The sequence below is a fragment of the Staurois parvus genome, unplaced genomic scaffold (genome assembly GCF_062004578.1).
Source record: "Staurois parvus isolate SC_StPar_1 unplaced genomic scaffold, SC_StPar_1.0 ptg000403l, whole genome shotgun sequence".
In the NCBI taxonomy this organism is placed as follows: Eukaryota; Metazoa; Chordata; class Amphibia; order Anura; family Ranidae; genus Staurois; species Staurois parvus.
Window position 1 is genome coordinate 1,056,936 of NW_028318199.1, and position 13,486 is coordinate 1,070,421.

General features: G+C 51.2%; 1 protein-coding gene across 6 annotated transcripts in view; it reads left to right on the forward strand.

Annotated features, from left to right (window-relative positions):
• The window catches only part of HBEGF (heparin binding EGF like growth factor), a 906,786-nt gene that overhangs the window by 34,747 nt on the left and 858,553 nt on the right, over positions 1-13,486 (forward strand). The gene's annotated exons all lie outside the window — the stretch shown is intronic.

Sequence of the window (13,486 nt, forward strand, 5' to 3'; positions counted from 1 at the left end):
GCTCGTCCCCCCCTTTCCTGACCTGCCAGGCTGCATGCTCGGATAAGGGTCTGGTATGGATTTTGGGGGGAACCCCATGCTGTTTTTTTTTTTTTAGAGATTTCGGCTTGGAGTTACCCCTTAATATCCATACCAGACCCAAAGGGTTTGGTATGGATGGGAGAGAGGACCCCACGACGATTTTTTTTTATTACTATGGTGCTGGTTTTTAAATGTAATTCTGGCTTTTTTGGTCTTCACTATAGCTCAGAAATTCACCTGTCACTTCCCCCGGCTCAAAGAGAAAGTTTTGTTTGAGTTTATTTCCTTAAAGGTAAAAAGGTTGACTTTTAGTTAATTAAAATGAAGAAATTGTTCTGTAACTTCGGGGAAAGTGACATCTAAGCATGTGAACTATAGTGAAGGACAAAAAAAAGGCTGGCATTTGCACTGAAAAATCAGCGCTGACATATACTTCGTATTGTGAACCAAATTATTCCAACATTTGTAAACCGACCAATTAATTTTAATGGTCTGGAATTTGTACACCAAATATGACGTTCCCTGAGGTAAACCAAGGTATTGCAATCCTTTGTATTGGGATACATAGAACTAACATACATCGGAATTGGCAACATAGCACAACATTTGTGTCACATTGGAGATATCTGGCTAGTTACACTGACCTTGCCCAGGGATTTAGGGTTGATACACACCACAGAAATACAGGCAGGATTAGCATTGCAGCTCTGTGGATTAGTGGTTAGCACTGCTGCCTCACAGCGCTAGGGTTGTCGGTTTGAATCCCAACCACGGCAAGAAAGTAGCATGATTTCCCTGTGTGGCTGTCTTCAAATAGATGTTCTGGCAACATCTTTGCTTTCTGTCTAAATGATCCCTAGAATGTGAATTAGAATGATGCCTTGTCTGTTGAAACACCTTCAAAGCTGCACCTAATGTGAATGTCATACAATGGAGTGAGATAAGGGCTACTACTAATAGATTTGATAATGCTGGTTTACACTCCACCCCCTTTTGTGAAGGATGTGTCAAGCAAAGGGCTGAGAGAGAGAAGAGTGAGCGAGAGATACATACTGAAGAGTGAGAGAGAGACATACAGAAGAGTGAGAGAGAGAGAAGAGCAAGATATACATACTGAAAAGTGATAAAGAGAGACATAAAGAGGAGTGAGACAGGGAATCCACACATCAAAATTGTTACAAATACTGGCGTGGATTTTCCCCCCAAATGCATAGCAGACCCTTATCGCAGCAGGCAGTTACCGCATGCCTTCAAAGATTTATTTCCTTTGTTGATTTACCTGCTTCGTTCACACTAGATGCAATTGAAAATTGCACTTTAAGTTGCCAATTTCACCGTGTTTTCTAGAGATTTTCAAACTAGTTGTGATTTCAATTGTTTTTAGCATTTTTATTTCTATTGGAGTCTAGATGTGAAATTGCTACTAAATGGCCCAAAAGTGTGACAAGAACTACCTTTGAAATCGTGCTGCAACAAATCGCGTATGTTAATACACTCACATCCACATTCATTATATCCGATATCATGTACGATGTCAAATCAAAAATCGCACCTGAAATTGCACACCCTGGATGCGACTTGTCATGCGATTGGCATGGCCAGCAACTTGCCATTTGCATGGCAAACTGCACACAATGTTACTGGGGGCTAACACCACAGTCACATCTAATCTGATGTGGCAATTGCCCAACTTACAGTGAAGTTGCACGAGTTCACAATCCAATTGGATGTGAACAGAGCCTACAGTGGACAATAGGGTGCAACTTGGTCTACGATTTGCAAGTCGCCTGTCATGCCAATTGCATGCCAAATCGCAAACAATGTTACTGGGGGCTACCCTGGTCACATTAAAACAGATTTCTAAGTGGTGTTATTTACATTACAGTCACATCATGTGACTTACAGTGAAGTCACATGATTTCAAAGTCGGGGGACATGCTGATTTAAAGTGCGATTTGCAAGACATCTGACACAGATCTCTCTGCAAAACGCATGAAAAGTAGTGTATTCATTGTCACGATTGCACGGTCGCCGCCACCAACATGCGACAATCGCACGACCGCGACTAACAGTAATACGTCCCGCCCACGGCATCAGACCCCAGACCTTCTCATCAAACTCATGACCAAAGGACCGGCCGATCTAAAACCGCAGTGTGACGCGTGTAACAAGGCCACACCCAGCTGCACCCTGCACAGCGATTGTCCAGCTAATGGACTACAATCGGTGCCTGCAGCCTGAATGCGCTTGTTACTGGGTCGGGTTAATTATGCAACTAACCCTCTACTGCCTCCACCACTTTTGTCGGAGACTGGGAAACTCCTGTTATCAAATATACACTATAATTAGAGATGAGCGAATTATTCAAAAATTCGGTTCGGCTGATTCGCCGAATTCGCCGATTAAATTCGCTTCGTGCCGAATATATTTGCTGCGAATTTAACTTATAAAAAGGGTGTTTCTAGGCTTCAGAGAGCTTTTATATTAGTGCAGAACACTGTACCTTTAATTTAAATGCCCTTGGAGTCTGCTGGGGAAGAGAAATAATACTGTCAGTCAGTATGACATGCAGATGAGTGCCGTCGATCTTAGAATCACCGCATACTTCACTCATTTGGGCAGTCACGGGGCCAAAACCAGAGTGTGGAGCCACAGTGTGGCGGTGGAGGCAGCAGCAATGGGAGGCCATACAGCACCCTATGACAAAATGGAACCCACCAGCAGTGTGAGGAGACCTGAAAGTGGCACATGGCAGAGTGTGGCGATGGAGACAGCAGCAATGGGAGGCCGTACAGGGACCCATGACACACTGTGGACCTGGCAGCAGCATGAGGAGGCGGTACAGGGGCCCATGACAGATTACGGGCCTGGCAGCAGCATGAGGAGTCGGTATGGGGGCCCATGGCAGATTACGGGCCTGGCAGCAGCATGAGGAGGCGGTACAGGGGCCCATGGCAGAGTGGCGGAGCATAAGCAGCTAAAATTGAAGGCCAGACAGAGACCTATGTTAAAAAGTCCCCCCCCAGCAGCAGCGTGGGGAGACGACTATCAAGAGTCCAATGGCAGAGTGGCGGAGCAGAAGCAGCTTCAATTGAAGGCCATACACAGGCCTAGGTTAAAAAGCGGAAGCCGTCAGCAGCGTGAGCAGACAACAGAGGCACATGGCGCAGGGTGGCGGTGGAGGCAGCAGCAATGGAAGGCCATACAGCACCCTATCACAAAATGGAACCCACCAACAGTGTAAGGAGACCTGAAAGTGGCACATGGCGCAGGGTGGCGGTGGATGCAGCAGTATTCGGAAGCCAAACACAGGCCTCAGTTAAAAAGCGGAAGCCGTCAGCAGCGTGAGCAGACGACAGAGGCACATGGCGCAGGGTGGCGGTGGAGGCAGCAGCAATGGAAGGCCATACAGCACCCTATCACAAAATGGAACCCACCAACAGTGTAAGGAGACCTGAAAGTGGCACATGGCGCAGGGTGGCGGTGGAGGCAGCAGTATTCGGAAGACATACACAGGACTAGTTTAAAAAGTGGAAGCCGTCAGCAGCGTGAGCAGACGACAGAGGCACATGGCGCAGGGTGGTGGTGGAGGCAGCAGTATTCGGAAGCCATACACAGGCCTAGGTTAAAAAGCGGAAGCCGTCAGCAGCGTGAGCAGACGACAGAGGCACATGGCGCAGGGTGGCGGTGGAGGCAGCAGCAATGGAAGGCCATACAGCACCCTATCACAAAATGGAACCCACCAACTGTGTAAGGAGACCTGAAAGTGGCACATGGCGCATGGTGGTGGTGGAGGCAGCAGTATTCGGAAGACATACACAGGACTAGTTTAAAAAGCGGAAGCCGTCAGCAGCGTGAGCAGACGACAGAGGCACATGGCGCAGGGTGGCGGTGGAGGCAGCAGTATTCGGAAGCCATACACAGGCCTAGGTTAAAAAGCAAAAGCCGTCAGCAGCGTGAGCAGACGACAGACACATGGCGCAGGGTGGCGGTGGATGCAGCAGTATTCGGAAGCCAAACACAGGCCTCGGTTAAAAAGCTGAAGCCGTCAGCAGCGTGAGCAGACGACAGAGGCACATGGCGCAGGGTGGCGGTGGAGGCAGCAGCAATGGAAGGCCATACAGCACCCTATCACAAAATGGAACCCACCAACAGTGTAAGGAGACCTGAAAGTGGCACATGGCGCAAGGTGGCGGTGGAGGCAGCAGTATTCGGAAGACATACACAGGACTAGTTTAAAAAGCGGAAGCCGTCAGCAGCGTGAGCAGACGACAGAGGCACATGGCGCAGGGTGGCGGTGGAGGCAGCAGTATTCGGAAGCCATACACAGGCCTAGGTTAAAAAGCGGAAGCCGTCAGCAGCGTGAGCAGACGACAGAGACACATGGCGCAGGGTGGCGGTGGATGCAGCAGTATTCGGAAGCCAAACACAGGCCTCGGTTAAAAAGCGGAAGCCGTCAGCAGCTTGAGCAGACGACAGAGGCACATGGCGCAGGGTGGCGGTGGAGGCAGCAGCAATGGAAGGCCATACAGCACCCTATCACAAAATGGAACCCACCAACAGTGTAAGGAGACCTGAAAGTGGCACATGGCGCAGGGTGGCGGTGGAGGCAGCAGTATTCGGAAGCCATACACAGGCCTAGGTTTAAAACTGGAACCCAGCAGCGTGAGCAGACGACAAAGACGCACATGGCAGAGGATGGATCTGGCAGCAGTATGAGAAGGCGGTACAGGGGCCCGTGGCACAGTGTGGTGATGGGGGCTACAGCAACTGGATGCCAGAAAGTGGCCGATAGGGCTATATACTGCATGACTACATAGGTGGTTTTTATAGTACTTTATTTTGGCCTCCCTCTCAGCAGGTGTGAAAAAGGCCACCATTTTTGAACGGTAGCGAGGGTCCAACAAGGTGGACAGCCAAAAGTCATCCCTCTGTCTGATGGTTATTATTCGGCTGTCGCTACGCAAGCAAGCGAGCATGCTATGGGCCATTTGTGCCAAGGAATGCGAGGGACTCCCTGCCTCCATCTCCACAGCATACTGCCACGGTGCGTCTGGGTCCTCTGTCTCCTCCTCCTCCTCTACCAGATGCTCCTGCTCCTCCACTCCTGTCCGCTGAGTGGAAAAACCACCCATTTCACTCAATAATTCCTGAGCACCAATGTCCTCCTCTACCTCCTCCTCTTCTTCCTGTCCTGCCCCCACAGGGGTCATGTGGCGTTGAGATCTGTGCGCCATGTCTACCGCACCCTGACCAGCCATTGTTAACAGCATTTGTTCCAGGACGTGCAACAGAGGAATGATGTCGTTCATCCCATAGTCCTGCCGACTCACGAATAGCGTGGCCTCCTCAAAGGGCCTGAGCAAGCGGCAGGTGTCACGCATGAGCTGCCAATGGCTGACATCTAAGTTACACAGGGGAGTACCTTTATCCGCTTGTAACATCAGGAAATCGGTGATGGCCTTTCGCTGTTTGTAAAGGCGGTCTAACATATGTAGGGTTGAATTCCACCTTGTTGCAATGTCGCAGATCAGGCGATGCTGTGGAATTCCATTCTGCCGCTGCAGCTCAAGGAGGGTGTGCTTTGCGGTGTAGGAATGGCTGAAATGCATGCAAAGTTTACGTGACATTTTAAGGATGTCTTGCAGTGGGATGGTGGATTTTAGGAACCGCTTGACAACCAGATTGAACACGTGAGCCATGCATGGCGCATGGCACAACCTTCCTTGACGCAGAGCAGACACCATGTTCTTTCCGTTGTCGGTCAACATGGTTCCGATTTTCAGTTTGCGCGGAGACAGCCATCTGTCAATTTCTCTGTTCATTACACTCAGAAGTTCCTCCCCTGTGTGACTACGTTCGCCAAGGCATACCAGGTGCAGCACAGCGTGACACCGTTGCGCCCTGCACATGTGATATGCCGGTCGGGTAATGGGACTTGGCACGGGGGTGGCGGCTGAGGACACGGCGGAAGAAGAGGTGGTAGAGGCGGACATCTTTGCTGGACCAAGGACGTGCAAACGTGGAGGCAAAAGCGGCGTGACCTGTCCAAGTTGCTGGTGCGGCTGTGCCGGCACCACGTTCACCCAGTGGGCCGTAAATGACATGTACTGTCCCTGACCGTAGTTACAGCTCCACACGTCGGCGCTGCCGTGCACTTTGGCAGAAACCGACATGCTCAAAGACTGGCCCACCATCTCTTCTACATGTGAATGCAGGGCTGGCACTGCCTTTTTGGCGAAGAAATGCCGGCTTGGCACTCTCCACCGCGGCTCGGCACAAGCCATCATTTCTCGGAAAGGTGCTGAGTCCACCACTTGGAAAGGGAGGGACTGCAGCACCAGCAACTTGGACAGGAGGACGTTCAGCTTCTGCACCGTCGGGTGCATGCTCGCAAACTGTTGTGTCTTGGAAACGGATTCCAAGAAAGACTGCTGACGGAATCTGTGAAGAGGAGTAGCAGGAGAAGGAGCATCTGAACGAGCGGAAGATGCCAACGAGCGACAACTCCCCTCAGCAGAGGTGTTGGAGCCTTGACTGGCTGATAGAGGGCGATTGACGTCGGGTGACGGAGCAAGTAACGGAGCGGGTGATGGAGCGGGGGCTGGGGCAGGCAGAACCGCCGTATCTTTATCACGGTTTTCCCAGGCCACCGAATGGCGACGCTGCATATGCTGACGCAACGCTGTAGTCCCAACATTGGCCCCCTGGCCACGCTTGACTTTCTGGCCACATAGTCGACATACGGCTACGTTTACTTCCTCTGGCGGCGTGACGAAAAATTGCCACACCGCCGAGTAGGAAACTTTGCCCCCGCTACTCCTCACTGGCTGACTGCTACTTCCTCCGTGCACACCGGCACCACTACTGGCCGTGGTGGTAGGCTGCAGTGGAGCTGGTGCTCTACTCCGTGGCCGTTTGGCTCCACTGATACTGCTGCGACCCTGCTGCCTCCTGGGCAACCCACCGACTGTTTTGCTCGCTGGCAAGCTGGCACCCTCTTCTCCTGATGATGCGGAAGCAATAGCCTGATGACGACGAGGCTGCCAAGTGCGATCAGCCTCATCATCATCAATTAGGGTCTCCGCATCACTACTAGCCCCCTCGGCTGCGTGTGGGTCAGGAGACAGACCTGTCTCTAGACCGGCTACCGAGCCACTCTCCTCGCCAGTACTTCTTCGCCTGGCTGCTGAAGAGGCGGATGTCTCCCCCCGTTCCTGACCGCCCTCTGTTAGCTCTTCCTCACTGTACAGTGGGGCTGAGCCCACAGCATGCAATACTTCGCTTGGTGAGGGAACACCAAAGGACAGGGGCAGGTCGAGGACACGTGATTTCAGTGGGCTTGCTCCCGGGCCATGCCAACTAACGGTTGTGTCTGACGTACCCACCGACCGTTGGCTGTAGGTGTCAGAGGTGACCTGGGAAGAGGAAGACGGCCGAGTCAACCAATCGATGACGGCAGGGTTGTCGGTGGAGACACGACCGCTGGATGACACCGGGAGCACTGGCCTCTGGCTGCGACTAGTGCTGCCTCCACCCCTTCCTCTGCTGCCACGTCTGCTCGCTCCAGAAACATTGCCTCCTCTGCCACTCCTCTGCGTGTTGTCTGACATACTCTTTAATTCAATAAGCACCCCAAAAATAAAACCGGATTTAACTCTTTGAACGTACAATAGTGGTTGTGAAGCAGAAAGTCAGTTTATTTAGCACAATCGGTCAATTGCAGCTTGCCGTCGGCTGGAAACTGTACGTTTATGTCACTGGAATGCACTAATCACCCAAAAAATATTACCGCCACCCGGCGTGTAAATGGATCTAACTCTTTGAACGTACAATGGTGGTTGTGAAGCAGAAAGTCAGTTTATTGTACACAATCGGTCAATTGTAGCTTGCCGCTGGCTGGAAACTGTACGTTTATGTCACTGGAATGCACTAATCACCCAAAAAATATTACCGCCACCCAGCGTGTAAATGGATTTAACTCTTTGAACGTACAATAGTGGTTGTGAAGCAGAAAGTCAGTTTATTTTGCACAATCAGCAAACTGCAGCACCAACTGTGCACGACAGCCACCAAAAAAAAAAAAGGGTGTATGTCACTTTAAATTTTCGATTCTTTGATAGCTGTGTCCCTGAGGAACGACTGTGTCCCTGAGGAACGACTCTGTGGCCCTGAGGAACGACTCTGTGGCCCTGAGGAACGACTCTGTGGCCCTGAGGAACGACTCTGTGGCCCTGAGGAACGACTCTGTGGCCCTAACTCTGTCCCTTAATACAGACAGGTCTGTCTCTCTTGAATGACCGGAGGCTAATGGAGAATTCTAAGATGGCCGCGATTTATAGCTCCACCATTACACAGTGCTGGCTGGCTGCTGATTGGCTAATGCGATCACATGTCATGATTCATGACTCATGAATGCATTATGGGTCAGCGCGCCTTGTCTGCGCGTCTTCCCAGAGATCCCCGCCCCATCTTCTCTGTCCATTTTCTCCTGTCGCCACATGTCGCCACCATTTTTGGGAAAATTCGATTCGTGCATCCGAAGTTTGCTAATCTTCGGATTCGTCGCGAACCGAATTTTTCCAAATCTTCGGAACAAATTCCACTTCGTCGTGTTTGATTCGCTCATCTCTAACTATAATGATTGAAGTGTCACCTGTCCACTATGGTCAACCACAGGCCAATTGGGCAGGGAGTAAACAAACACAGTAGCGTCTCTTCAAAAGGCAGGAATTCGTGAATTGCAAGTAAGCGCTTAAAAACAGTTTAACACTTTCAGAAAGAAGATTTATTACTAAAAGAGTCAAACAGGTGCAATACAATATTTACAAAGAGATGTCACGAAAAAAAAAAAAAAAAAAAAAAAAAAAAAACTTCCAGGCTTGCTAGCCTGTCTCTTTTTAAAAATCCCTCTGAAAGGGGGGGGGGGGTGCTCTGACTACGCTGTGTTGGGAGGGGTCAGGAGAACTCTGAGTTAGAACCCACATCTGTCATAATCCATGACATGAAACATCGGGGGGGAAAAAGTCTGACTTGAGGAATGTTAAAATTTTCTTTCAAGTCCGGAGAGAAAACTGCATTATCTGTTTTTATGATGGGTGAAAAAGGTTACACTTACACAGACGGCTGCACCAAACTAGGAATGCCTTGCCTGTGTTGACCCCCCACCATCTGTCACTCAGGAGATAACGTTTGCCTCTCAGGAAGGGAGGGGGGTAGGGGAATGTGAGGAATAAGGTATACTTCCATTAAAAGAAAAAGGGGAACTCCGCGTCCAACTCTGATTAGCTAGTTTGCTACAGCTCCCCCTCAGGTGGTTGCCATGGAGGGGACTACAAGTTCCCTCCTGACGCAACCGACCTCTGTCCAGAGGTTCCTCTTGTGTCGTCCTGGTACCGCTGAACTCCGGTTCTCCCGCAGTGCGTCTGAACAGGACGCTGTTCTCCCCAGCAACACTACTGGGCTGACAAAGTGAGTGGTCACGGGTGGGTACCAGTCGGCTGTGGCTATCGGAATCCCGTGGCAACTGCCGGGGTGCCCACCTGTTCACAAAACACTTCGGCTCAGGGGTGTCATTTGCTAACATATTAATATGTAGCTTCTTGTCGAGGTAGAGAAGGAGATTTCCCTCTCCTACCTTCTTCCTCAGGCTTAGGATTACATCTGGCCTGAAGGTAGTAGCGCCTGTGGGCACCGGAACCGGATAGGCGAATTCTGGGCCTCGCCTCCCAGTGGTGTCCACAGGTACCTTCATCCAAGATTGACAGTCCTCGTTACCTGCTAGCATCCAGGACACCAGTTCCTCTAGTTTCCTGTCTGCTAGGTCAGCCACAGGTCCAGCTGAGCCATGATCATCGCATCCAGGAGTCTTACCGTAGCCAGCTGTACCCACGACTGACGTAACCTGCTTTTTGGCCTGGGGAGCAGACCAGGCCTCAACTGCCTCAGTCTCCCCATGCCCAGACCTCTGGGGGTCTCTTCTTACTGATGGGTTCCTAAACTGAACCACTGACATGCCCCTCTGACAGTTACCCTTCTCGACTGTCAGACTGGGCACGGGCGGTTGGTTCCAGACTAGTGACAGGGGCCCAAGTGGCTCTTCCCAGACAGGGCCGAGGACCGCGAGGCCCCTAAAGTGGACAACTGCACCCAGGTCCATTGCGCATTGCGGGCTATTCCTGACCGCTGAAGAGGCGGTCGGTACATTCTCAACCCCAACTAGCTTTCCCGTGGAATCAGGCAAGCCACATGGGGTTGTGAAGGCTGGCTCGTCTTGAGCTTGCTGGGTTAGAGATGGTGGCCCATGCTCCTTGCTCAGGTCCATGATGGCAAAACAGCAGGCACCTTCTGGATGCTCCATTACCTCATGGCTCCTGGGCATGGGGTGGGCCACAACCACAGGACTGGCATTCAATTTTCCAAGGTTCTCAGAAAGCCTGGTCATCGTATCCTGCTTGAGGACCGCGACCACTAGGAATGCCCAGACTCTAGCGGACCCCTGGATTCCTGATGGTGCCATTCCCTTTGTCTCGGTGGCCCAGTCAGCCGGCACCTTCTGAATCCAGACACCATCTATCAGAGGCATGGCCAGCTGCTCCAGAACCCGAGTGCCAAGGAACGGTGATTGGGTCTGGGCCCTGCGGCCCTCTCTCTGTAACCCAAGCATCAACCCTCATTCCACTCGCAATCCAGGCATGCTGCCTCTGCCTATGACGTCTGCCTGTGAACACACCTTGCCAAATAAGATTAACTGACAGGCTCTCAGGCTCCCACCCCCCAGTGACTAGGCCAGTCATTCCAGCCTCCCTGCTCTTTTGTTTACTCTCCCCAGCAGAGGGGTTCACACCCTGGACTAAAATCTCCACATGAATGGCTTTCCAGAGCAGTCTTCCCTGTGGGACTACAAATCTCAGTTAGCTTACCTCTGAAGGTCCTTTGGGACTCACTTTTTAGGGCTGCCTGAAGTGTGGAACTACAAGTCCCAGCCAGCTTACCTCTGAAGGTCCTTTGGGAATCGCTTTTCAGTGCTGCCTGAGGCGTGGAACTACAAGTCCCAGCCAGCTGCCTAGTCCTGTGCAAGGCCAGCGGCTGGGCACTTATCAAGGCACAATCTTTTGAGCCTGGGCACGGGACAGGCCTATCCAGACCATCCCTTTGCTCAGCCCCCAGAGATTGTACCTCAGCCCCCAACATTGAAAATGCATCCTTTGTTTCATCACGAATCTCATACTCATTGTTAGCATTACCAACATTGCCATCAACAATACAAACATTATCAATGACATTACTGTCAATGTTACTGACATTATTAAATGACATTACTGACTTTACTTTCACTGTTACTAACATTATCAACGACATTACTGACTTCACTATCAAGGTTACTGACATTAGTAATATCACCCTCAGTGTCACCACAACGATCAACAGCAGTCACGTTCATAATATCAATGACACATGAGTTCAATACCTCCCCAGGCAAGGGGATTTCTTCTTGTTCTCCAGCTAATGGAGAATCCTGTAGCCCCACACCATTCCCAGCCCCCTCCCTCTGTCCATCCACCGGTGGCCCAGACATTACCCCAATATCTACCCACAGTACCTTGGCTTGTCCAGAGAGTTCCAGGGGGCCCTTCCGGGTAATCTCGGCAGGGGCATTGTACGACACCAGAGTGCCTAGGTCAGCACCCAACAAAACAGGTGTGGGCAGTTCATCTGAGACCCCCACCTCCCTCATCCTCCTCCCCGCACCCCAATCTAGGAATACCTTCGCACAGGGTATCGTGAACGGGTCCCGCCAACTCCTGTGAGGGTAAGGAACTTTCCTGGGATGAGGTTCTGTGGCTCAATCCGTTCTGGCCGGATCAAGGTGACTTCTGCCCCGGTGTCCCGGAAATCAGTTGCAGACCGGTTGCCCACGGTAATGGGCTGCATGTTGGCAGGGGTTACCCGCATCTTCCTTCGAACAAAAAGCACCGAAGAAGAGTTCCTTGCTGGCTGGCCAGATGATGTCATCTGCTTCTGCTCAGGACACTGCGTCCTGAGATGTCCGGCTTTCCCACAGGTGAAACATCGGCGGGTGTAAGGCAGGAATGGCTTGGCTCCAAGCGTTGCAGGTGTGGGCGGAGGTGAAGCTTGACTCACCGAAGTAGGAGAGGTTGCTAGGGACAATTTCCCCCCTTTCCAGCTGTTCGGAGGAGCCTTGCGAGGGTCAGGCACTCGCGTGTGGATGAAGGTATCTGCCAGGTCTGCTGCAGCTGTAGTAGATGCTGGCTCCCTCTCCAAGACGAACTGCCTGACGTCTGCTGGACAAATGTGCAAGAGTTGATCTCGTATCATGAGATCCTCCAAAGCTTCATAGGAATTAGCTTTCAGTCCCTTAGTCCACTGTCGGAATGTGGTGCGTAAGCGACTTGCCACATCCGTGTAAGAGTCCCCAGTTCCCTTCTGCATGGACCTGAACCGCTTGCGGTACACTTCCGGGGTCATCTGGTAGTTCCGGATGATGGCATCTTTTAAAAGCTCATAATCATCATCTTGCCCCTCTGGCAATTCAACAAATGCGTCCAGGGCCTTGCCTCATAGCCCTGGTGTCAGGTACCGAACCCATTGAGCTTGGGGCACATGGTACTGACGGCACGTTTTTTCAAAGGACAGTAAGTAGGTGTCAATGTCCTTGTCCATCACTGGAAACTTGGCTGCGCCCACGGAAAGAGTGGCGTCCCTGTGATCTAGGGACCCAAGGTTCTGACCCGGTCGCTGCTGGAGCCTTGCCATCTCCATCTCGTGCCGACGATCATCTTCCCTCTGCACCGCCTCTCTCTCAGCTTGGCGTTCCGAAGTTTCTCTGTCAGCCGCTGCTTGTCGTTCTGCAGTTTCTCTGTCAGCCGCTGCTTGGCTCTCTGCAGTTTCTCTGTCAGCCTGGCATTCCATGAACCGCAGGTATGCCTCCAGATCTGTCTCCATGAGGTGTTTCAGGGCTTCCTGCATCTGAGGAGAGTCTCTGCTGGTTACAGGCACCACGGTGCTAGCGCGCTCAGGCGGTGGTGTGACGCTAACATTTGATGATCTTCCAGTGTCAGTCTCTGTATGTCCATCCTGTGAGGCTGTCTCTGAGCCACTGGCAATGTGGGTAACGGAAACCCCTCCATGTTCAAGTTCCCCTGAGTTCTGATTTGCTCGGATATCATACTCCACTAGATCACTAATCAAATCTTCACGAGTTTTGCGACCGACGTCCAATCCTCGTGAGGCACATTCAGCTTTCAAATCACCTTTGCTCATTTTCTCATAATCTGCTTCACCAGGCATAATTGCAAGCAAAGATAGAAGAGAAAAGTAGGAAAAGGAAGGAACTGTTGCTATGTGTCTCTCTATACCACACACATATATATATATATATATATATATATATAAATAAAATAAAATATGCACCACTTGTTTCTAAGGACTGTTTCCACAAAGG